The sequence below is a fragment of the Bos indicus genome, chromosome 5 (genome assembly GCF_029378745.1).
Source record: "Bos indicus isolate NIAB-ARS_2022 breed Sahiwal x Tharparkar chromosome 5, NIAB-ARS_B.indTharparkar_mat_pri_1.0, whole genome shotgun sequence".
In the NCBI taxonomy this organism is placed as follows: Eukaryota; Metazoa; Chordata; class Mammalia; order Artiodactyla; family Bovidae; genus Bos; species Bos indicus.
The window spans coordinates 37,876,269-37,900,779 of record NC_091764.1 but is presented as its reverse complement, the minus strand read 5'-3'; the positions used below and the strand labels follow the sequence as shown (position 1 = coordinate 37,900,779).

The window sequence follows — 24,511 nt, the reverse complement described above, 5'->3', positions numbered from 1 at the left end:
GTTTATTCAGTGGGTTAGAGACACCCCCATATGAGAAGATGGGTACTGGATCCAAACTAGAAATAGATGTGAAAGGATAAGTCAAGTTTCCTTTAATCTGAATATTATAGTGTGAACCAAATATTGAAGCAAAGTCTGACTTTACTGGGATCCAGTGTGGTCTAGACTCGTGGTATAAGATGAACTTGGCCTTCAACTGACTTAAAACAAGTGGCTACATCAAGAAGGGAGGAATATGGGAGTGGGGGTCTATTCTCAGAATGTTTCTGCCACATTTTCCATTCTGCCTCACCTGCAAGAGTAAGCAAGACCACCTACCTGTTTAGTTTCAAAGAACTTTGCTATCCCTCTTCTTTAAATCTTAACATAGAGGCAGCTTTGGTGTTAACAGGGGTGTGAATCTGTGCTCTGACATCTCAGTCGTGAAATGATTGCACCTGAAATTTGATGGGTGCTGATGCTCAGCCTCTGCTCCATACCATGTTGGTGTCCCTGCCCCCAACCCATCTACCATGTTCACTGGGGTCCTCCACGGGTTCCTCAAGCTCAGAATGGTCAAGCTAAATCCACTGTGTTTTACTCCAAAGTTTATGGATGAATTATCCATCTTAGAGAACAAAACTACTATTATCCCAGGAATCTGGGAGCCATGGATGATTTGTGCCTTTCCTTTTCCTTCATTCTTTCAGTCACTCGAGCCCTAAAGTTGATTGCTACTGGCTTCTTCCAGTTCCTGTTCATGAGCTACTATCCTGGGTTGGCTCTTATCATCAACATGGATTATTCAATCCTCTTACCTCCTTGCCTCTAGGTTTGATCCCTCCAACCCATTCTTGACAAGTTACTGGGAGAATCTTTCTAAAACCCAAATCTGATCATGTGTCTCCCTTGCTTAAAGCCTTTGATGACAATTTCTTAAGATAAATACCCAAATCCTTATCACAGAACACTTTATAATCTGGCCCCAATTTACCTCTTCAGTCTCCTGCTGTGTTCTTTCTTTCTTGTAGACACATGAAGTAGTTGAATTGAACTATTCATAATAACTTGAATAAATCTTACCATTTCAATCCTTTCTGCCTTTGTTTGGGCTCCACATCAACCCTCGTCTCCCTCTTTACCTGGAGAACACCCCTGCTTACCCAGAGACATATTTCCTTGCTAAGCTCAATGATTACCTTCTTTGTGAAGCTGAACATTCCTGAAACATTTCCTTACCTTCCTCATTCTTCAACTGGAAGAACTACTCACTCTTTTACATTTTCACTGCACAAACATCTATAATAGTGGCTATATCACTTTGTTTCTTCTATTTGTGTGTGTCACTGTATCCCTTTATCAGACATAAGTTTCTGAAGAGCAGGCATCATGCCTTATTTGTCTTGCATGGTGTTCAGTGTCTAGTAGTGATCACACATATTTCTCTAAAAAATAGAGTAAATTTGTCGCATACCTAGTGTAAGATTGATGAGAATTCTCATTACATCTGGACTGAATAGGTGACTGAACCCACGTCAACTTTCTAGATTCTCTTGGGTGGAGGCAGAGATCTACTCGTCTTATGACTGCCCAAGTTTAAGTTCTCTTGCTTATTAAACCTGCCCCCTACCAACTTAGAGTGGTTTGCCTCTTTCTTTGGTTTCTCCTTGCCGTCCATGTGAGGACTTGTTGCAGATTTCACCTTGTAAATTCTTGAGGTTTTGAACCAATGACTCCTGAGCCAGCCAGGAGATGGAAGAAGTGGGTCTTGGGAAAGAGGCATCCACTAGGAAATCCAAAGTTGGGTGCCGATGTTTGTGTAGGGAGGGGTGGACCATCTTATATTAGATGCTTGTGGATCACCATGTGAATTCAGGGACACCCTGCAAACACTGGCTGGTTTGATGCATTTATCTGAGAAACTGCACACAAAGCACTGTGGCAAAGAAGGGAAATGAATGCCTGCTATGGTGGGCTGGCATCTATTCTGGGGCAGTATAGTGGCCACTGATGCCCAACTAGAGGTTGAATCTCCAATTAGAAAGTTGGAAGAAGAGCTGAGATTAGAGGACATGTGGTTGTGCGCTACTCTGCTAGCTTTAGGGATGGTGACAAGGTGGGAAAGCAGGATAAGTCATCAGAGAATTTAGTCTGCCATTTTGCTTGGATTAAGATCTGGGTGCTTATGAAGAAGCTTGATTAGGACGCTAAGAGGTGAATTCCTTAGGAAAGTGAGGAGAATAAAGGGGAGGGTGTTGTGGTAATAGCGAAGCAGACGAGTTGCCAAAAGCCATCTGACTCCTAACACAAAGGTGTGGAAGTTATTAGGGGCTGCCATTGCCTACACTTGGATGGTAAATCAACATGTTATGCTTTTGAGAATACCAAGCTCTGTTATACCTGGGCAAGGTGTTATCTATTGGAATTTGCATTGGACTTCCTACTGGGATGAGTGACTTACAATGCACCCCTGTGTAAGGGTGCAGTTTCCACCAGGATTCTATTGTCCTGCACCAATATGGGACTGTTAAAACATTCTATGCCTGGAATGGGAACATGCACCATCGAAAAGAGGAGAGGAAGCCGGGTCTGGCCTGGCATGTTTTTCCGTAGTTTGTTTTCTCATGCCTGACAGTGCTTCCTCCCTTGGTCAACATGTGTGGTATGCACCATAAGGTCAAGTTCCTACAGCTGCCAACTTCCCTCTCCTCAAGGCTAGCTGGGAACATCTGTTTTCCATGGTACAATCATTTGGCTGCCATCTTCATTCCCTCCATTGCCTGTAGATATTGTAGGATACACAAACTCACCCAGTGAACAAACGACAGGCAGCAAAGCGTGTCCTCACTGAACACTGATATGTCTCTAGTGAGAAAAACTATCCTTTAAAACAGAATGGACTTGGATGTTATGACTTCCTGGCTAGAACTCACCTCTGTCATTATCCAAACAGAATGTAGTGTGTATATAACTGATGAGTCTGTTAATGTGTCATTTGTATTAAATCACATGTGGACATAAGTGAAAACCCTGGATAATTCAACCCCCAGCTTCTGTTCAGTTCCTCAGTCATGTTTGACTCTTGGCGACCCCATGGACTGCAGCACACCAGGCTTCTCTGTCCATCACCAACTCCCAGAGTTTACTCAAACTCATGTCCATTGAGTCGGTGATGCCATCCAACCATCTCATCCTCTGTCATCCCCTTCTCCTCCTGCCCTCAATCTTTCCCAGCATCAGGGTCTTTTCCAATGAATCAGTTCTTTGCAATAGGTGACCAAAGTATTGGAGTTTCAGCTTCAGCACCAGTCTTTCCAATGAATATTCAGGACTGATTTCCTTTAGAATGGACTGGTTGGATCTCCTTGCAGTCCAAGGGACTCTCAAGAGTCTTCTCCAACACCACAGTTCAAAAGCATCAATTCTTCAGCGCTCAGCTTTCTTTATAGTCCAAGTCTCATATTCATACATGACTACTGGAAAAACTGCAGCCTTGACTAGACAGACCTTTGTTGGCAAAGTAATGTCTCTGCTTTTTAATATGCTGTATAAGTTGGTCATAACTTTCCTTCCAAGGAGTAAGCGTCTTTTAATTTCATGGCTGCAGTCACCATCTGCAGTGATTTTGGAGCCCAGAAAAATAGTCTTTCACTGTTTCCACTGTTTCCCTATCTATTTCCCATGAAGTGATGGGACCAGATGCCATGATCTTAGTTTTCTGAATGTTGAGCTTTAAGCCAACTTTTTCACTCTCCTCTTTCACTTTTATCAAGAGGCTCTTTAGTTCTTCTTCACTTTCTGCCATAAGGTTGGTGTCATCTACATATCTGAGGTTATTGATATTTCTCCTGGCAATCCTGATTCCAGCTTGTGCTTCTTCCAGTCCAGCGTTTCTCATGATGTACTCTGCATATAAGTTAAATAAGCAGGGTGACAATATACAGCCTTGACGTAGTCCTTTCCCTATTTAGAATCAGTCTGTTGTTCCATGTCCAGTTCTAACTGTTGCTCCTTGACCTGCATACAGATTTCTCAAGAGGTAGGTCAGGTGGTCTGGTATTCCCACCTCTTTCAGAATTTTTCACAGTTTATTGTGATCCACACAGTCAAAGGCTTTGGCATAGTCAATAAATCAGAAGTAGATGTTTTTCTGGAACTCTCTTGCTTTTTTGACGATCCAACGGATTTTGGCAATTTGATCTCTGGTTCCTCTGCCTTTTCTAAAACCAGCTTGAACATCTGGAAGTTCACAGTTCACGTACTGTTGAAGCCTGGCTTGGAGAATTTGGAGCATTACTTTAATAGCATGTGAGATGAGTGCAATTGTGCAGTAGTTTAGGGGTCTCCAGCTTAGAGAGCTGGAATTGGTAAACCGATGGTTTGGATTGTGGGGCTCTTGGTGGAAAAAACTGTCACTTTATATTGGGAATCACTACTTTAATCTGTGTTTTCTCTTGCATGTGGTTATACTGTTGTTGTGGCATCTGCTTTCAGTGCAGTCAGATAGCCACCAAATGAGACAGCTCCACACTAATAAAACCCTTTGCTGTCTGCTCAGACACATTATGGGAGAGGGGGATATATAAGATTATAAGAGCTGGTCACAAGGGATGGAGTATTGGAGGAGGTTATTGAGAAGACTTGACCACTGATTGATCCTGGAGCTGGTCTTGGGCAACCATAGCCTTTTTACTCCTACCCTGTATGTGGAATGTTTCCCCTACTATTACCATGTTAGCAGTTATTTCCAGGATGTAGCTTTGAGACAGTAATGTGGTGTTGAGACCTTTGGGCTGCATATGTGACTGAACCCATTTAAGACCTCTGTGTAAAGATTTGATTCTGATATACAAATGAGGAGGTCCACTATCCTGTGACTGCCCAAGACAAGACTTGTAAGTTCGCTTGCTTACTAAACCCAATCTGTCTCTTTCTTTGGTCTCTTCTTGCCATCCATGTATGGCAGCCAGTTTCACATTTCACAAAAGAAGACCCTGAGGAGGTTTTGAGCCAACAATTTAGCCAAATGCTCAATATTTTGAGTTCTTATTTGAACCTTGAATGTATTGGTGCTAGATTGTGCTTTCTGGATGCTGTTCCGATTTTCTATTAAGCATATATTATTATATACTGAGGTAGAATATTGTGATAACTTTAACTTCATTTTTTCCAAGTCCACTTTAACTTTCTTTTTTGGTATATATTCGTTTATGTTTTTAAGGTGTGAAATGAGAAGATGAAGATTGAGATCCATACAAATTTTTTTTTCTAATTAAGGGATATAGAAAGAAATAAGCAAAGTTGGATAATATATGTATGTTGATAATACAAGCTTTGTTCCTTTAGTTTACTTTTCACATCACGATATTGCCTTGGCCCTTAAAGGTTTTCTCAAAATTTTTTCTTCATTTTTATTTTTAAAATTAAAGTATAGTTGATTTACAATACTTTATTAGTTTCAGATGCTGTATTTTTAGATTATACTCCTTTAAATTAATTATTACAAAATAATGGCTATAGTCACATGTGCTCAACAATATATCCTGTTTCTTATCTATTTTATACATAGAAGTTTGTATTTCCTAGTCCCACAATCCTGTTTTGCTTCTCCTCACTTCTCTCTGCACACTGGTAATCCTTAGCTTGTTTTCTGTATCTGTGAGTCTGTTTCTGTTTTGCTGTATACATTGGTTTGTTTTATTTTTAGATTCTACAAATAACTGACATCATTCAGTATTTGTCATTCTCCATATGACTTACTTCACTAATCATAATATTCTCTAGTTCCATGCACTTTGCTGCAAATGGCAGAATTTCATTTTTAAAGGCTCAGTAATATTCCACTACGTGTGTGTGTGTATACCACATCTTTATCATTTCTTCTCAATGAATACTTGGATTATTTTCATATCTTAGCTATTGTATATATTGCTGCTGTGAACACTGGGGAGCATGTATCTTTTTAAATTAGTGTTATTTTTTTTCTAGATATATACCTAGGAGTGGAATTGCTAGATTATATAGTAGTTCTATTTCTGTTTTTTGAGAAACTGCCATATTGTTTTTCATGGGGATTGCACCAATTTACATTCCCAGCAACAGTGTACAAGTGTTTCCTTTTCTCCACATCCTCTCCAACATTTGTCGTTTGTAGACTTTTCAGTGCTAGCCATTCTGACAGGTATGAGGATATCTCAGTGTTGTCTTGACTTGCATTTCTCTAACAATAGTGATGTTGAGCATTTTTCAAGTTTTGTTACCTGTATGTCTTCTATGGAAAATGTCCTTTCAGGTCATCTGACCTTTTAAAAATAAGGTTGTTTTTTATTTTGATGTTGAATTATGGGTTGTTTACATTTTTTGGATATTAAGCCCTTGTTGGTCACATCATTTGCAAATGTTTTCTCTCATTCAGTGAATTATCTTTTCATTTTGTTGATGGTTTCCCTTGCTGTGAAAAAGCTTTTACTTTGTCCCATTTGTTTAGTTTTGCTTTATTTCTTTTGCCTTAGTAGACAGATTAAAAAAAATATTGCTACAATTTATGTCAAAAAATTGTATGTTATATCAATAACCTCAGATATGCAGATGACACCACCCTTATGGCAGAAAGTGAAGAGGAACTAAAAAGCCTCTTGATGAAAGTGAAAGTGGAGAGTGAAAAAGTTGGCTTAAAGCTCAACATTCAGAAAATGAAGATCATGGCATCCGATCCCATCACTTCATGGGAAATAGATGGGGAAACAGTGGAAACAGTGTCAGACTTTATTTTTCTGGGCTCCAAAATCACTGCAGATGGTGATTGCAGCCATGAAATTAAAAGATGCTTACTCCTTGGAAGGAAAGTTATGACCAACCTAGATAGCATATTGGAAAGCAGAGACATTACTTTGCCAACAAAGGTCCATCTAGTCAAGGCTATGGTTTTTCCTGTGGTCATGTATGGATGTGTGAGTTGGACTGTGAAGAAGGCTGAGCACCAAAGAATTGATGCTTTTGAACTGTGGTGTTGGAGAAGACTCTTGAGAGTCCCTTGGACTGCAAGGAGATCCAACCAGTCCATTCTGAAGGAGATCAGCCCTGGGAGTTCTTTGGAAGGAATGATGCTAAAGCTGAAACTCCAGTACTTTGGCCACCTCATGCGAAGAGTTGACTCATTGGAAAAGACTCTGATGCTGGGAGGGATTGAGGGCAGAAGGAGAAGGGGATGACAGAGGATGAGTTGGCTGGATGGCATCACTGACTCGATGGATGTGAGTCTGGGTGAACTCCAGGAGTTAGTGATGGACAGGGAGGCCTGGCGTGCTGTGATTCATGGGGTCACAAAGAGTCGGACATGACCGAGTGACTGATCTGATGTCAAAAAATGTCCTGCATATATTCTCTTCTAGAAACCATATGGTTTCAGGTCTTACATTTAGGAGTTTATTTTTTGTATGTAGTGTGAGAAAATGTTCTAATATTGTTTTACATGTGGCTCTCCAGTTTCCCAGCACCATTTATTGAAGAGACTGTCTTTTCTCCATTGTATATTCTCACCTCCTTTGTCATAGATTAATTGATGACAGGTGTGTGGTTTGTTTCTGGGATCTCTAGTCTGTTCCACTATCTGTGTGTCTGTTTTTATGTCAGTACCTACCATACTGTTTTGATTACTAAAGCTTTGTAGTATAGTCTGATCAGGGCCCATGATATGTCATTTTGTTCTTTTCTTTTAAAGATTTCTTTGGCAATTTGGGGTCTTTTGTGGTTTTACATAAATTTTAGGATTATTTGTTCTAGTTCTATGAAAAATGTCATAATATTTTGATTGCATTAAATCTGTAGATTGCCTTGTATAGTAAGGGCATTTTAGCAATATTCATTTTTCCAACCCAAGAGTGTGGAATATCTTTCCATTTGTTGTATCATTAATTTCCTTCATCAATGTTTTATAGTTTTCAGAGGATAGGTTTTTCACCTCATTGGTTAATTCCTTGGTATTTTATTTATTTTTCTTTGATGCTATTTTAAATGAGATTACTTTTTGCTTTCTCTTTATGATAGTTCATTAGTAGTGTACGTAAAATTAAAAGATTTATGCATATTAATTTTGTATTCTGCAATTTTGCTGAGTTCATTTATTGGTTCTAATTATTTTTCAGTGGAGACTTTAGGGTTTTCTATACATGGAATAATGTCATGTGCAAATAGTGGTAGCTTTATTTTCCCTTTCAGTTTGTGCATGTTAAGTCTCTTCAGTCGTGTCTGACTCTGTGCAGCCCCATGGACTATAGCCCACCAGGCTTCTCTGTCCTCGGGATTCTTCCAGTAAGAATTCTGAAGTGGGTTGCCATGTTCTCCTCCAGGGGATCCTCCCAACCCAGGGACGGATCTGTATCTCTTACATTTCTTGCATTAGCCGGCAGGTTCTTTACCATTACCACCACTTGGTGAGCCCTTTCCTTCAATTTTGATGACTTTTATTTCCTTTCTTATCTGATTGTTGTGGCTAGGCTTTTCAACACAATGTTAAATAGAAGTGGTGGGTGAGAGTGAGCATCCTTGTTTTGGTTCTTAATTTAGAGGAGAGGTTTTCAGCTTTATACTGTTGAGTATGGTGTTAGCTGTGTTGTCACAAATGGCCTTTATTATATTGAGATATTATTATATTGGAGAAAATTACTAGACCATTCAGGTATGACCTAAATCAAATCCCTTATGACTATACACTGGAAGTGAGAAATACATTTAAGGGACTAGATCTGATAGAGTACCTGATGAACTATGGATGGAGGTTCATGACATTGTACAGGAGACAGGGATCAATACCATCCCCAAGAAAAAGAAATGCAAAAAAAAAAAATCAAAATGTCTCTCTGAGGAGGCCTTACAAATAGCTATGAAAAGAAGAGAAGTGAAAAACAAAGGAGAAAAGGAAAGATATTCCCATTTGAATGCAGAGTTCCAAAGAATAGCAAGGAGAGATAAGAAAGCCTTCCTCAGTGATCAATGCAAAGAAATAGAGGGAAAAAATAGAATGGGAAAGATTAGAGATCTCTTCAAGAAAATTACAGATACCAAGGGAACATTTCATGCAAAGATGAACTTAATAAAGGACAGAAATGGTATGGACCTAACAGAAGCACAAGATATTAAGAAGAGGTGGCAAGAATACACAGAAGAACTGTACAAAAAAGATCTTCACAACACAGATAATCACGATGATGTGATCACTCACCTAGAGCCAGACATCCTGGAATGTGAAGTCAAGTGGGCCTGAGGTAGCATCACTACGAACAAAGCTAGTGGAGGTGATGGCATTCCAGTTGAGCTCTTTCAAAGCCTGAAATGATGCTGTGAAAGTGCTGCACTCAATATGCCAGCAAATTTGGAAAACTCAGCAGTGGCCACTGGAAAAGGGCAGTTTTCATTCCAATCCCAAAGAAAGGCAATGGCAAAGAATGCTCAAACTACCGCACAATTGCACTCATCTCACACGCTGGTCAAGTAGTGCTCAAAGTTCTCCAAGCCAGGCTTCAGCAATACATGAACTGTGAACTTACAGTTCACGTTACCAACTTGAACCAGATGTTCAAGCTTGTTTTAGAAAAGGCAGAGGAACCAGAGATTAAATTGCCAACATCCGCTGGATCATTAAAAAAGCAAGAGAGTTCCAGAAAAACATCTACTTCTGCTTTATTAACTATGCCAAAGCCTTTGACTGTGTGGATCACAATAAACTGTGGAAAATTCTGAAAGAGATGGGAATACCAGAGCACCTGACCTGCCTCTTGAGAAATCTATATGCAGGTCAGGAAGCAACAGTTAGAACTGGACATGGCACAACAGACTGGTTCCAAATAGGAAAAGGAGTACATCAAGGCTGTATATTGTCACCCTGCTTATTTAACTTATATGCAGAGTACATCATGAGAAACGCTGGCCTGGAAGAAACACAAGCTGGAATCAAGATTGCTGGGAGAAATATCAATAACCTCAGATATGCAGAGGACACCACCCTTATGGCAGAAAGTGAAGAGGAACTCAAAAGCCTCTTGATGAAAGTGAAAGTGGAGAGTGAAAAAGTTGGCTTAAAGCTCAACATTCAGAAAACTAAGATCATGGCATCTGGTCCCATCACTTCATGGGAAATAGATGGGGAAAGAGTGGAAACAGTGTCAGACTTTATTTTCTGGGGCTCCAAAATCTCTGCAGATGGTGACTGCAGCCATGAAATGAAAAGACGCTTACTCCTTGGAAGGAAAGTTATGACCAACCTAGATAGCATATTAAAAAGCAGAGACATTACTTTGCCAACAAAGGTCCATCTAGTCAAGGCTGTGGTATTTCCAGTGGTCATGTATGGATGTGAGAGTTGGACTTGTGAAGAAAGCTGAGTGCCGAAGAATTGATGCTTTTGAACTGTGGTGTTGGAGAAGACTCCTGAGAGTCCCTTGCACTGCAAGGAGATCCAACCAGTCCATCCTAAAGGATATCAGTCCTGGGTATTCATTGGAAGGACTGATGTTGAGGCTGAAATTCCAATACTTTGGCTACCTGATGCAAAGAGCTGACTCATTTGAAAAGACCCTAATGCTGGGAAAGATTGAGGGCAGGAGGAGAAGGGGATGACATAGGATGAGATGGTTGGATGGCATCACTGACTCGGTGGACACGGGTTTGGGTGGACTCTGGGAGTTGGTGATGGACAGGGACGCCTAGCGTGCTGTGGTTCATGGGGTTGCAAGGAGTTGGACATGACTGAGTGACTGAACTGAACTGAACTGATATTGAGATACGTTCCCTCTATACCCACTCTGATTAGAGTTTTTATTTTGAATGGATGTTGAATTTTATCAAATGCTTTATATATGTCTATTGGGATGATCTTGTGATTTTAATCCTTCCTGTTGTTAATGCAGTGTGTCATGTTGATTAATTTGTGAGTAGTGAACTGTCTTTGCATTCCTAGAATAACTCAAACTTGATCTAATGGTTTAGGAACATTTTTATATATTGTTGAATTTAGTTTGCAAATATTTTGTTGAGGATTTTTGCAGCTATATTCATCAAATATATTGGCCTCTTATTTATTTATTTTTGTAGAGTCTAGTTTGGCATTAAAGTAATTATGGTCTTGTAGAATGATTTTGGGAGTGTTCCCTCTTTGTCAGTTTTTTGGAGTAGTTTGAGAAGAGGAGGTATTAGCTGTTCTTTATAAGTTTGGTAGAATTTTCCTTTGAGGTCATTTGGTCCTGGGCTTTTGTTTGCTGGGAGCTTTTTAAATCACAAATTTAAGTTCATTACTAGTGATCAGTCTGTTCAAATTACTTTTTCTTGATTCAGTCTTGTTGTAAGTTTATAAAAATTTGTCTGTTTCTTCTAGGTTGTCTACTTTGCTGATATATAATCATTCATAGTGTTCTCTTATGATTTTTTTGTGTCTCTGTGGTATCAGTTGTTATTTCTTCTCTTTTATTTCTTGTTTTTTTGGGTCCTCTCTCTCTTTTTTCTTGGTGAGCCTGGCTAAAGGTTTATCAGTTTTATTTACCTTTTCAAAAAAAAAAAACACCAGCTCTTAGTTTCACTGAGCTTCACTATTGTTTTTTGGTCTCTATTTTATTTATTTCCTCTCTGATATTTCCTCCTGCTAACTTTGGGCTTTGCTTGTTTGTATTTTTCTAATTCACTTAAATGGTAGGTTAGATTGTTTATTTGAGATGATTTTTGTTTCTTGAGGAAGGCCTATATTGCTATAAACTTCCCTTTTAGAACTGCTTTTACTATATTCCATAGATTTTGAAAAGTTGTGTTTTCATTTTTATTTGTCTTGAGGTTTTTTTTTTCTGACTTGCTCTTTGATTTTTTGCATTGACTTATTGATTTTTTTAAATAGTGTGCTGTTTACTCTTCATGTGGTTGTACTTTTCCCTTTTATCTTTCTGTGATTGATTTCTAGTTTCATACTGTGGTGGTTGGAAAAAAGGCTTGATGTAATTTCTATCCTCTTAGATTTGTTGGGATTTGTTTTGTGCACAGCATATGATCTATCCTGGAGAACATTCCATGTACACTTGAAAAGAATGTGTATTCTGCTATTTTTGGATGGAATATCCTGTAGTTATTGTCTAATGGGTTTATGTGTCACTTAAAACCACTTTTTCCTTGTTAATTTTCTATCTGTATGCTCTGTCCATTCATGTCAGTAGGATGTTCAGGCCTCCTAGTATAATTGTATTATCGTCAATTTTTCTCTGTCTGTTGATATTTGCTTTCTATATTTAGGTGCTCCTATTTGAGGTACACATATGTTAACAAATGTATTATCCTCTTCTTATATTGATCCCTTTATAGTTATATAATGCTTTTCTTTGTGTTTTGTTATAGCCTTTGTTTGAAAGCCTATTTTGTCTGACATGAATTTTGCTACTCCATTTTCTTATTGTTTTCATTTGCATGAAATACCTTTTGCCATACCCTCAGTTTCAGATTGTGTGTGTTTTTAGTCCTAAAGTGAGCCTCTTGTAGGCAACATCTCAATGGGTCATTTTTTTTTTTTTGTATCCAGTCAGTCACTCTATATCTTTTGACTGGACCAATGAGTTAATTGCCATTTAAAGTGATGATTGATATGTATGTACATATTTTATTATTTTTATTTATCAATACATATGTATATTTTATCCCATGGACGGAGGAGCCTGGTAGGCTGCAGTACATGGGGTTGCTAGGAGTCGGACATGACTGAGCGACTTCACTTTCACTTTTCACTCTCATGCATTGGAGAAGGAAATGGCAACCCACTCCAGTGTTCTTGCCTGGAGAATCCCAGGGACAGGGAGACTGGTGGGCTGTCGTTTATGGGATCACACAGAGTCGGACATGACTGAAGTGACTTAGCATAGCATAGCATGTATATTTTATTTTTTTTTTCTGTTTTTTTCATAATTTTCTGTTCTTTTTGTTTCTTCCCTTGAAATTTTATAATTTTCTTAGTAGTATGTTTAGGTTCCTTTTTTTTTCTTTTTTTGTGTATATGTTGTAGGTTTGTGAATTGTGGACCATGGGGTTCATATATGTTGACATAAAACTGTATCTATTTGTCTTAAATTGGTAGTGTTTTAAAAAGTTTAAATGCATTCTAAAAAGTCTACAATTTTGACTCCCCTTCCCTGCATCTTATTTCATATTTCAATTTGATGTCATATTTTACATCATTGTGTTTTTTCTTGACTCTTCAGAGTTGCTATTATAATTTTTTTGTCTTTTATTCTTCATACTAGCTTATTTAAGTGGTTGATCCTCAGTCTTTATTATATTATTATATATCCTTTCTTAGTGGGATTTTCCCTTTCTTTTTCAATTTAGAGAAGATCCTTTAACCTTTATTTTAAGGCAGGTTTGGTATTGCTGAACTCATTTAATTTTTCCTTGTCTGAGAAGTTCTTCATCTCTCTTTCTATTCTAAATGATAATCTTGTTGGGCAGAGTATCCTTGTTGTGCTTTTTTTTCCCCCAGAACTTTGAATATATCATGCTACTCCCTTCTGGCATGCAAAGTTTCTGCAGAGAAATCAGCTGATAGTCTTATGAGGATTCTCTTGTATATGACTTGATTTTTCTCTTGCTGCTTTAGAACTGTCGTATCTTTAACTTTTGTCATTTTAATTATGACATGTTGCTGAAATGCTTAACATGTTGAAATGCTCACTGAGTTTATCTATTCCTTTCTGAAATTCAGTTAGTGTTCTTATGTCTAAAGCTTTGAATTCTTTATCTGTCAAATTGTTTATTTCTGTTTCATTATTTGTTTTTCAAAGGTTTTCTCTTGCTCTTTCAATTGAGACCGGTTCCTGTGTCTTTTCATCTTGCTTAACTCTCTTTACGTCTTTGAGTTTAGGTGAAACAGGTTACCTATTGTGGTCTTGAAGGGGTGTTCTTATGTGGCAGTGTTCCTATACTGTTTTCCAGTGCCTTTGGTGAGAGAACTGGATATGACATGGATGCAAGTTATGTCTTTCCTCAGAGTGTGCTGGCAGCTATCATCTTGGTAGGAGCTGGAACTGGAGGTCAAGTAGGTAGAGTTGGAGGTCAGTGTGAGGCAGGGTTTTCCCTTGCCCAGTGGCTGTCACCACCCAGTTGGGTGTGGGTTCTCATCCCAAGTTGCTGGAGCAGAAGCTCTGAGCACTGAGCCCATGCGGGCTCTGTTCCCTTTAACTGTGTGCTTTCTTCCCTCCCAGAACCAGGACCCTTGCCCCAGAGGGGAATAGTGCAGAGGCAAGGGGCGCCTCTTTGGGCTCTCAGCTCACATTGGTCTCAACAGAGTACCAAGCTGTCTACTATGCACTGGCTGTACAGGCTCAGATACAGTGGGTCTCAGTTCCTTTTGTCCCTCACAGCCTATTGTTGCCCCCAACTTCTGCCACCTCTGCCTTGTTTGGAACCACACCACAGGGCAGGTGGGTCCCCTATGGACTCTCAGCATATATCGGAGTGTGAGCTGTGATGGAGTGGCCAGTGCCATAGATCTGGGTTGCTTTTGATGTTCCTCTTGAGTGAGCATCAACAATGGTGGCTGTCACCCCTCCTAGACGCTGCCCTAGGATTGAGCTGCCCTTGCCTTCTGCAGTTGATCTTTCTCCTTGGTCATGGTAGTCCTAGATCCAATGCTGTTGTGTGATGTGCAGTAAGTTGGTCTGGAGTGTTCGCTTGGCTTGGACTGGGGCACCAGCTGGGGCATTCATTAGAAACCTGGCAGCTACTGCAAAAGTCCTTAAATATTCCTCTCCACCCCTCCTCAGGCATAAGCCAGCACGTGTGCTCCTTGTAAGTGAGATTCAGTCTTCCCACAGCCCTCCTGTTAGTTCGGGGGTTCCTCCAACCAGCCAAGGGAGCTCATCTCTCCTGTGTAGAAGCCCAGGACTGAGGTGCCTAAGCTGTCTCTTGACTGCTTACTCCTGAGAGTAGGTCCCCTCCCAGGGGCCTAGGTCTTGACCTGATTACTTCTTCCCTTCCTACTTAATTATGTGTGGATCTCATAGCTTTGGTTGTATAGGACCTTTCTGACAGTTTCCAGTTCCACATATGTATGTATTTTTGATGTATTTGTGTGGGGAGGTGTGTTCTCCTACTCTGCCATTTTGATCCTCTCCTTAAAGATTTTTAAACAAAGGTTTTTTTTTTTTTTTCTCTCCCCCTGTTCAATGCATCTTTTTAATAAAACCATAGAATGAAAATAAGTTTACTTGGAAATGTAGACTGATTTGTTATGAGTAACAAGAATTATCAGTGAAGATCCCATCCATACATTTTGGGTGCAGGAAAGAACATTTCAAACTTAGAACTCATTTCATCACTCAGAGTATAATCAGTCATCTTGGACTTTAGGATTTGTTCATGAAGCTATTGTTTCACCTGAGGTAAAATTGAACACAAATAATAGCCTGTCAATACAATTATACCAATTGTAACCATTATAGTAAACAGTTCTCATACATTTAATATGTTTGGATCCCAGAAATTAAATCTTTTCAACTCTTGAATTCATAGAAAGTTTATTTTTATTCAAAATGGTTTTTAAAAGATTTCCTACGAGAAGTTTTTTCCTGACTTACGAGTCATTTCTTCTGTTTTGTCCCATTCTCTTTTTCTTTGCCCCCATACTTTAAAAGGAAAGCTTGTTATCCTCTGTCCTTTGTTTGCAGCATGAGAAGGCTCACCGCATGGCTGTCTAATGAGGAACCTCCCGGGGATGGTGGTGACAGCTACTCCCCTTTGCCACTGAAAGCTTGTTCCACTTACTGACCAAGAATTTGGACTAGGTATGCAGCACATATGTTCTTCTGATGGCCTCATTTGGGATAATGTTTAAGAGAAATGTGCTATAGTAATGCCCAATTGCATGACCCATAATTAGTCTGAATAACATTTTCCATTTTAAACTCTGATTTTATGGGATTTACTACTTGGCCCATAAAGTCTTATTCCAAGCTTAGACTTGGCATAGATTTTAGCATAAGCAAATTTACCATGGCAATAAATCATGAGCTCAGTTCTTGAACCTATGGGATGAAGAGCAAACTCATGTTAAGTGACAGGGAAAAGGGCCCCCAGGTTTGGAAAGGGTGGCAGAATCCTTGCTGTTCCAGTTTTATGCGCAAGCTGTGCAAAATCAGCAGTAGTCCTGACTGGGGATGTCCAAAGTGGGATTCAGAAAATGGAAGAACTGTGATGCTCTTGCCTTCAGGGGAGTGAACAAGTGGCTAAAGACATTTCAGAGAAAAGAATGGCATAATTTGGGGAAGTCTCTGCCCTATGGATTTGATAAATGAGGGAAGGAGGCTCTCTTAAAAACACTTACACAGGACTGGTATTTTTTTATGATAAACATGTCTATTTGAGTACTAGCACCTGATTTTTACTTTTCTGTAAGCAATGGCCAACACCACTGAACACTCCTTTTTCAAATTATTTGACAGGGCCATCCATGGGAAGAAGTACCACTATTTTAGCATTAATTAGTGGATTATAGTGTGATCATTGTTACCTGGGAACTCATTAGAAATGCAAATTCTTGGGACCTCCTCCCCCAGAGCTACTCAATCAGAAATGGTGGAAAGGGGCCATGCAGGAATCTCTGTTTTAATCAGTGATTCTGATGCCTGCATATGTTTGAGAACCACTGGTGCACTGGTTAGGATACTGGGCTTTGGGATCAGGTGGGTCTGGCTTTCTCTCTCAGCTCTGTCTCTTCTTTTGGAAATTATTAAACTTCCCTGAGACTCAATACTTTATTTGCTTACATGTATGTATGTATTGATGATGATGATATTATAAAAATAATAAATATAGTGATAGTATCAACATCTTAGGGTTTTTATAATTATGAAGTAAGCTAATGTACATGGAGTCCTTAAGACATTTTTCTAGTGACTGATAAATGTTTAATAAATAATTACTGTCATATTCATAAAAATAAAAAAGGGAGAAGTGGATGGGGCATTTTGAATTGATCCTGATATGATAACAATGATTTCTTATTCCTTTAAACCTACATGGCACATTTTGTGTGGATGTGGGTTTGAGAGTAGTTAGACCAGTAGCTTGTGTCCTGTGTAGCTAAGGCAATTCAGCTCTCACTTTGGCTGTTGAAGGCTAATGTCTCTCCCTTTACAGAATATAAGCCCAGACAATGAGAAGAATTAAGGATGGGTCTGGATAGTATACTCTCCAAATAATAGAGGTAACTGAAACAAAGATAACTTAGAAACATTTTGTCTTCCTAAAGCCAGAAAAAATGATTTTCAGATTTTATTATCATGTTAGATGATTTGTCAGTTATTTTTCAAGTTATTTAAGTAGAAATTAATCAGTGAATAGAAAGTATATAGAGAGTCAATAGGGCCTGAAGATTCTGCTTATTCATACGATTGGAAGGATACTTTTAAGCATTAATTAGCTAATGCTTTGAAGATGAATATTACCCTATAAGTTACAGAAGTTATTATTATGTCAAAGATTATGAATCTGTCATTACCATAACAATTATAATTTGCAACTCTGCTATTGCCTATAATCACTCATTTATTTCATAATTTGGCACCAAAGGAAACTGAGAAGATTCCTTGAAGAGTTAAATATAATTTCCATAAAGAGAAATTGTTCTAAATAAGTATATAGTTTAATGGCAACTTCTTAAACAATTATCTGTGATATTTCATATGTCAAAGGTTTGTCATTACTACTCTGATTAAAAACAAGTGATTTTTCACTTTGAACTTTGGGATTTGTATTTATATTCTGAAATATTTTTGCACTGTGAAAGTAGGTTGAATTGATTCTCTGCATACACACACAGACATAGACACACACATACACACAAATTTGAAGATGCCCACACAGATGTTTCTCCCAAATGTTGAATTCTTTATATATGTATACAATATACATACACTATTAAAGAGTTATTTTTCAAAATAAAATAACTATCTGGACACAATTCAAAGTTTTCCTTCTTCAAATTTTTTCTAAGTGTAGAGATGAAGACTAAAAATAATAAGATGGGGCTTCCCTGGTGGTTCAGTGGTAAAAGAATCCGCCTGCCAATGCAGGAGATGTGGGTTCAATCCTTGGGTGAGGAAGATACTCTGGAGAAGGAAATGGCAACCTACTCTAATATTCTTACCTGGGAAATCCCATGGACAGAGGAGCCTGGTGGGTTACAGCCTATAGAGTTGCAAATGAGTCAGACATGACTTAGTGACTGAAACAACAAGAAACAGTAATAAGGAAATCTAAGTCATTTCATTTTGGGGTACAAATTATGAACTGGGTATGGTATAGTGATATAAATTATTTCACAGTTAAGCTAACCCTCAGAAAGCAGCATTCCCTGTGTGAACAAGAGCCGGGATTACATCATGAAGTCCTTCTGTGGTGGTGGTAAAATGTGGCAAGCTGGGAAATGCCCCCTCCTGAAGCTGCAGTAGAAAGGGTGGAGGACAAGGTTTTAGGTAGACAGGCCTCTTTTCCCTCTTCTTCTTAATTTCTTGACTGGAGGAGAACATGCCAGGAAGTAGTATGATGTATGGAATCACAAGAATGGGATGTGAAAATCATTTGGATCGGGGTATGAGTCTTTTCTTCATTATTTTCTACCTGTGTGACCTTGAATGAGTTGCTTAAATTCTCTGAGCCTTAGTTTTATGAAAGTTGTTAAGTGCTCATTGAGCTCAGATGAGATTAATATTTATGAAACCAGGTGGTAAAGCTACAGATCCCAATTATCATTATCAAAGATGTCATCCAATATTAGACTCATTTTCTCTTTTCCTGGAAAATAATCAGCAGGCCAAGAAGCTTGTTACCTTTCATTCCCTTAACATTCCAAGGATGGTAAACAGGACACCTGAAGCAATTGAGCTCATGAGGTGATCATGATGCTCAGATATGGCCCTGTTTCCCTGAATCTTAAATTGTCATGCTTAAGAATACACATAAATGCGATTGGGTGAACTGGCACATTTTCCCAAATACCCACATCTACTCACATATATAAAAACTTCCATCTTTGGTGATGTCAATATTTCTTTTCTCTAACTCAGGAGACACCACTTGGGAGCTTTTCTAAGTTCTGTCTTTAGGGTCCAGGCTGAAGGGAAGTAAAACATTTTGTAGAAAGGAATCCTACTGAGTCTTCTTGCCCAGATGGTATCCTAGGTGCTGGATCTTGTTGTAATTTTTTCTCTTTTGGCATCTGTACAATGATGAGGTTTCAGCACATGGTGATGGGTTTTTTTTTTTTTTTAATCTGAGGAATTAACAGAGGGTTGGAAGTCCCAGCCAAACTACTTTTAGGGACAAATATATAATACAATGACTTTCCACTTCCTCTCATTTTGTTTTCCTTTTTGTTTCTCATTATGTAAATTCCAGAAAATTAATCATGCATTAGAATAAGACAAGCAGGGTCTTTTTGGTTCACAGTCCTTAATTCTTCTGTGGTTGATACTCAAGCATATAGTCCAGTATTGTATGGTAATGTCTTGAGAAGGGAGATTGAGTATACACCAGGATAGGTTTGATTTAGTAAGGAAAACTATCAGGCTCAGAATGTTTCAGAATACAGGGCTGAGAACAGAATACTGCGACTAGTCACTTTAGGAAAGAGGTGGTTTAGCCTTCTTATAGGTATCTAAAGATTGAACACTTTAAACAAATTTATCAAAGAACATTGTTTCTGGTGTTCACATTTCTTGGTGAACCCATGAAAAAACTTTGGTGTTAAGTAAATCTAATTCCTGAAAAAAAATTTTTTTTTGAAAACCCTCTGCCAGATAATTTGGGGGTGGCTTGGGCTAATAATGCCCTCCTTCACTTCTTTTCTGTTTTTTTCCCTTAAAAAAAAAATTCCCACCAAGTTTAGCTGTTTGGCCCCCTTCTACAACTATTAATTATCACCCATGTAATATAAATTGGCCAAAGTGTTAGGAACACTTATGCATAATCCTATTTTCCTTTTGTAGTAATTCTGAGTGTTCAGTTCAGTTCAGTCGCTCAGTTGTATCCCACTCTTTGCGACCCCGTGAATCGCAGTGCACCAGGCCTCCCTGTCCATCACCAACTCCCGGAGTTCGCTCAGACTCACGTCCATCGAGTCAGTCATGCCATCCAGCCATCTCATCCTCTGTCGTCCCCTTCTCCTCCTGCCCCCAATCCCTCCCAGCATCAGAGTCTTTTCCAATGAGTCAACTCTTCGCATGAGGTGGCCAAAGTACTGGAGTTTCAGCTTTAACATCATTCCTTGCAAAGAAATCTCAGGGCTGATCTCCTGCAGAATGGACTGGTTGGATCTCGTTGCAGTCCAAGGGACTCTCAAGAGTCTTCTCCAACACCACAGTTCAAAAGCATCAATTCTTCGGGTCTCAGCCTTCTTCACAGTCCAACTCTCACATCCATACATGACCACAGGAAAAACCATAGCCTTGACTATGACTACTTTGTTGGCAAAGTAATGCCTCTGATGGTACTATTATCCCTATTTTATAGAAAAGGACGTTGAGGTGTGAAAGATTAAATCAATTGCCCAAGTCTCTCAAGCTAGTAAGTGGTAAAACAAGAATAAGCCCCCAGATTGTTTTCCACTTAAAATCCTAAGACCTACATGCTCCCTAATCAGGAGGAAACTAAAGAACCTAGTTTGATGATCAACTCATTTTTGTTGAATTAGTCCTGTTTCAGGTCCACATTTCTGCTTTGTTCTATGATTAACTCCCAGTCTTTGATTTTGTGTCTTAGTTCCTATAGGTGTTTTTCCTGTTCCCTATACTAGGGTTTCTCAGTGATGGCATTATTCTGGGAAGAAAATTCTCTGCTGCCTGTAGATTGTAGGGTGTGTGGCAGCTTGCCTGGACTCTACCCATTAGATGCACTGGTACCCTCTTCAAGTATGACAACTAAAGTGTCTCCAACCACTGCTTAACGTTCCCAGTGCGGGAAATTGCTCTCAGTGGGAAATCTCTGCCTTACAGCCATGCCCCTGACTGGGTGGTCTACTGATGACCTTTTTTGTCCTTCTCAGACTATGATTGACTGTCTTGTTGGGATCCTATCCCAGAGTGTTGGTCCTGTGCATGGGCCCTCTGAATATCACAGCCCCCCGAGGTCAGCTGCTTGCTGGAATCCCTGCATATTTTCTGGGTCTGAATGCCCCATCACCATTTACCTGTCCTTGGGACACAAGTGGTCCATCTATCATCAGCCACCTAACTTGATGACAAATTTTCACTAGTTACTGTGTTCTTTGGGTTTCCCTGTTGGCTCAGGTGGTAAAGAATCTACCTCCAGTACGGGAGACCTGGGTTCGATCCCTGGGTTGGGAAGATCCCTTGGAGGAGGGCATGGCAATCCACTTCAGTCTTTTGCCTGGAGAATCCCCATAGACAAAGGAGCCTGGCAGGTTACAGTCCATGGGGTCACAAAGAGTCAGACATGACTGAGCGACTAAGCATATGCACTGTGTTCTTTGATTCTGTGTTTAACTCTGAATGGACGTCCTCTGACTGTCATCACCACCTCCATCTGTCCTGTCTCATCTCTTTAAGTTTGTTCTATCCATATTACATGAGTGGAAGGGACTCTGTTCTGATGTAGCCTTTGTCTCCCTGAGGGCTACCACTCTTGAATCAGCACAGATTAACTCTCTACTTTGATCCTTGCTTGTATTTAAACTTTTGCCTTTGATACAGCTGGAACTACACATTCTGTGGGAATTAGGTAACTTCCCAAATCAGTGGGAAAGGCAAAAATCTTATGAAACAGCTGAAGACTATTTTCATCCTGCCATAAATCCAACCTATTCATAATTTGAAGTCTTATCTGATAATGTAGTCTCACAAAATTTATTATTCAAATAATTCAACAAAAACTTTCCCTATAGAGACTCAGTCCTCCTTTAGACTAGATTCTGAGAAGTAGAACTTAAGGATCTAAGGTGTATATGTTTTAAGAAATAAAAACTACTAAGTTACCATTCTTAAAGAGGGATTTAATTAAAAATTCTACCAATGAGATGAGTCTTTCCTATACCAACATCCTGATAAAACTGGTTATTCATAATCAATCTAATTTATGCTAATCAAGTAGGTGAAAGATGATATTTTGTTTCTTTCATTTAACTTTCCTGATCAGTTCAGTTCAGTTTAGTTGCTCAGTCATGTTCGACTCTTTGTGACCCCATGAATTGCAGCACGCCAGGCCTCCCTGTCCATCACCAACTCCCGGAGTTCATTCAAACTCATGTCCATAGAGTCAGTAATGCCATCCAGCCATCTCATCCTCTATTGTCCCCTTCTCCTCCTGCCCCCAATCCCTCCCAGCATCACAGTCTTTTCCAATGAGTCAACTCTTCGCATAAGGTGGCCAAAGTATTGGAGTTTCAGCTTTAGCATCAGTCCTTCCGATGAACACCCAGGACTGATCTCCTTTAGAATGGACTAGTTGGATCTCCTTGCAGTCCTAGGGACTCTCAAGAGTCTTCTCCAACACCACAGTTCAAAAGCATTTTCCTGATCAGAGGTGACATTTATTGTCTTTTCAAAATTTACTAGGCATTTATATTTCTGCTGTGAATTGCTTTTTCACATACTTGGTTCATTTCATTCTTCCTGGCTGCTTAACTTTTCATATTGATTTTTTAGAAATTACTTCCTGAACACTTTTATTCTAGTTGCTTGTGTTATATATATTGCATTACAGTCTGTAGTTCACCTTTTAAATTTATGGTTTCTTCAATTGTATGGAAGTAAATATTTAGATACTCAAATCTCTTATTCTTTTCTTATCTGACTTAAGGGTATTGTGTTTTGCTTGGGAAGGCGTTCTTCACTATAGTTGCTGTTGTTGTTTAGTCACTAATTCATGTCCCACTCTTTGTGACCCCATGTACTGCAGCATGCTAGGCTTCCCTGTCCTTCACTATCTTCAGGAGTTTGCTCAAATTCATGTCCATTGAGTCAGTGATGCTATCTGATGATGTCATCCTCTGCACCCCCTCCCTCCTTTTGCGATCCTCTTTCCCAGCATCAGGGTCTTTTCAGTGAGTTGTCTCTTTGGATCAGGTAGCTGAAATATTGGAGCTTCAGCTTCAGCATCTGTCCTTCCAATGAATATTCAGGACTGATTTCCTTTAGGGTTGACTGGTTTAATCTCCTTGCAGTCCAAGGGACTTTCAAGAGTCTTCTCCAGCACCACAGTTTGAAAGCATCAATTCTTTGGCCCTCAGGCTTCTTTATGGTCCAATTCTCACATGTGTACATGGCTATGGGAAAAACCATAGCTTTGAGTATACAGACCTTTGTCGGCAGAGTGATGTCTCTGCTTTTTAATACGCTGTCTAGGTTTGTCATAACTTTCCTTTTGAGGAGCAAGTGTCTTTAATTTCATAGTTGCAGTCACTGTCCACATTTTGGAGTTCAAGAAAATAAAATCTGTCACTGCTTCCACTTTTCCCCCTTCTATTCGCCATGAAGTGATGAGACCAGATGCCATGATCTTGGTTTTTTGAATGCTGAGTTTTAAGCCAGCTTTTTCACTCTCCTCTTATCAAGAGGCTCCATAGTTCTTCACTTTCTGCCATTAGAGTGGTATCATTTGCATATCTTGGGCTTTCCTGGTGGCTCAGATGGTAAAGAATCTGCCTGCAGTGCAGGAGACCTAGGTTCAATCCCTGAGAAGGGATGATCCCTTGGAGAAGGGAATGGTTATCCACTCCAGTATTCTTGCCTGGAGAATTCCAAGGACAGAGGAATCTGGCAGGCTACTGTCCATGGAGTTGCAAAAAGTTGGACACAACTGAGTGACACTCACTTTCATTTTCATCTGCATATCTGAGCTTGTTGATATTCTCTGCAATCTTGATTCCAGCTTGTGATTCATCCAGCCTGGCATTTCCCATTATGTACTCTGCAGAGGAGTTAAATAAACAAGGTGACAATACTTCTTTTCCTATTTGGAACCAGTCAGTTGTTCTATGTCCAGTTCTGACTGTTCCTTCTTGACCCCCATACAGGTTTCTCAGGAGGTAGGTAAGGTGGTCTAGAATTCCTGTCTCTTTAAGAATTTCCCATCTCTTTAAGAATGAAGTTTGTTGTGATACACACAATCAAAGGTTTTAGTGTAGTCAATGAAGCAGAAGTATATGTTTTTCTGGAATTGCCTTCCTTTCTCTGTGATCCAGTGAATGCTGGCAATTTGATTTCTTGTTCATCTGCCTCTTTGAAACCCAGATTGTACATACAGAAGTTCTCAGTTCATGTACTGCTGAAGCCTAGCTTGAATTTTGAGCTAGCCTTAGGATTTTGAGCTAGCTTTAGTAGCTTGTGAAATGAGCACAGTTATGCAGTAGTTTGAACATTCTTTGGCATTGCCCTTCTTTGGGATTGGAATGAAAACTGAAATTTTCTAGTCTGTGGGCCCTGCTGAGTTTTCCAAATTTGCTGACATATTGAGTGAAGCACTTTATAATATTTTAAAAGTATTCTTTTAAAATAGC

At 39.3% G+C, this 24,511-nt stretch overlaps 1 long non-coding RNA gene across 1 annotated transcript in view; it reads left to right on the top strand.

The window, feature by feature from the left end:
• LOC139183114 (uncharacterized) overlaps positions 1–24,468 on the top strand; it is a 235,075-nt gene extending 210,607 nt beyond the window's left edge. Inside the window, exon 3 of the long non-coding RNA XR_011566597.1 lies at positions 15,666–24,468. This is a non-coding gene — a long non-coding RNA (uncharacterized lncRNA). The remainder of the gene's footprint in view (positions 1–15,665) is intronic.
• The last annotated feature ends 43 nt before the right edge of the window (positions 24,469–24,511 follow it).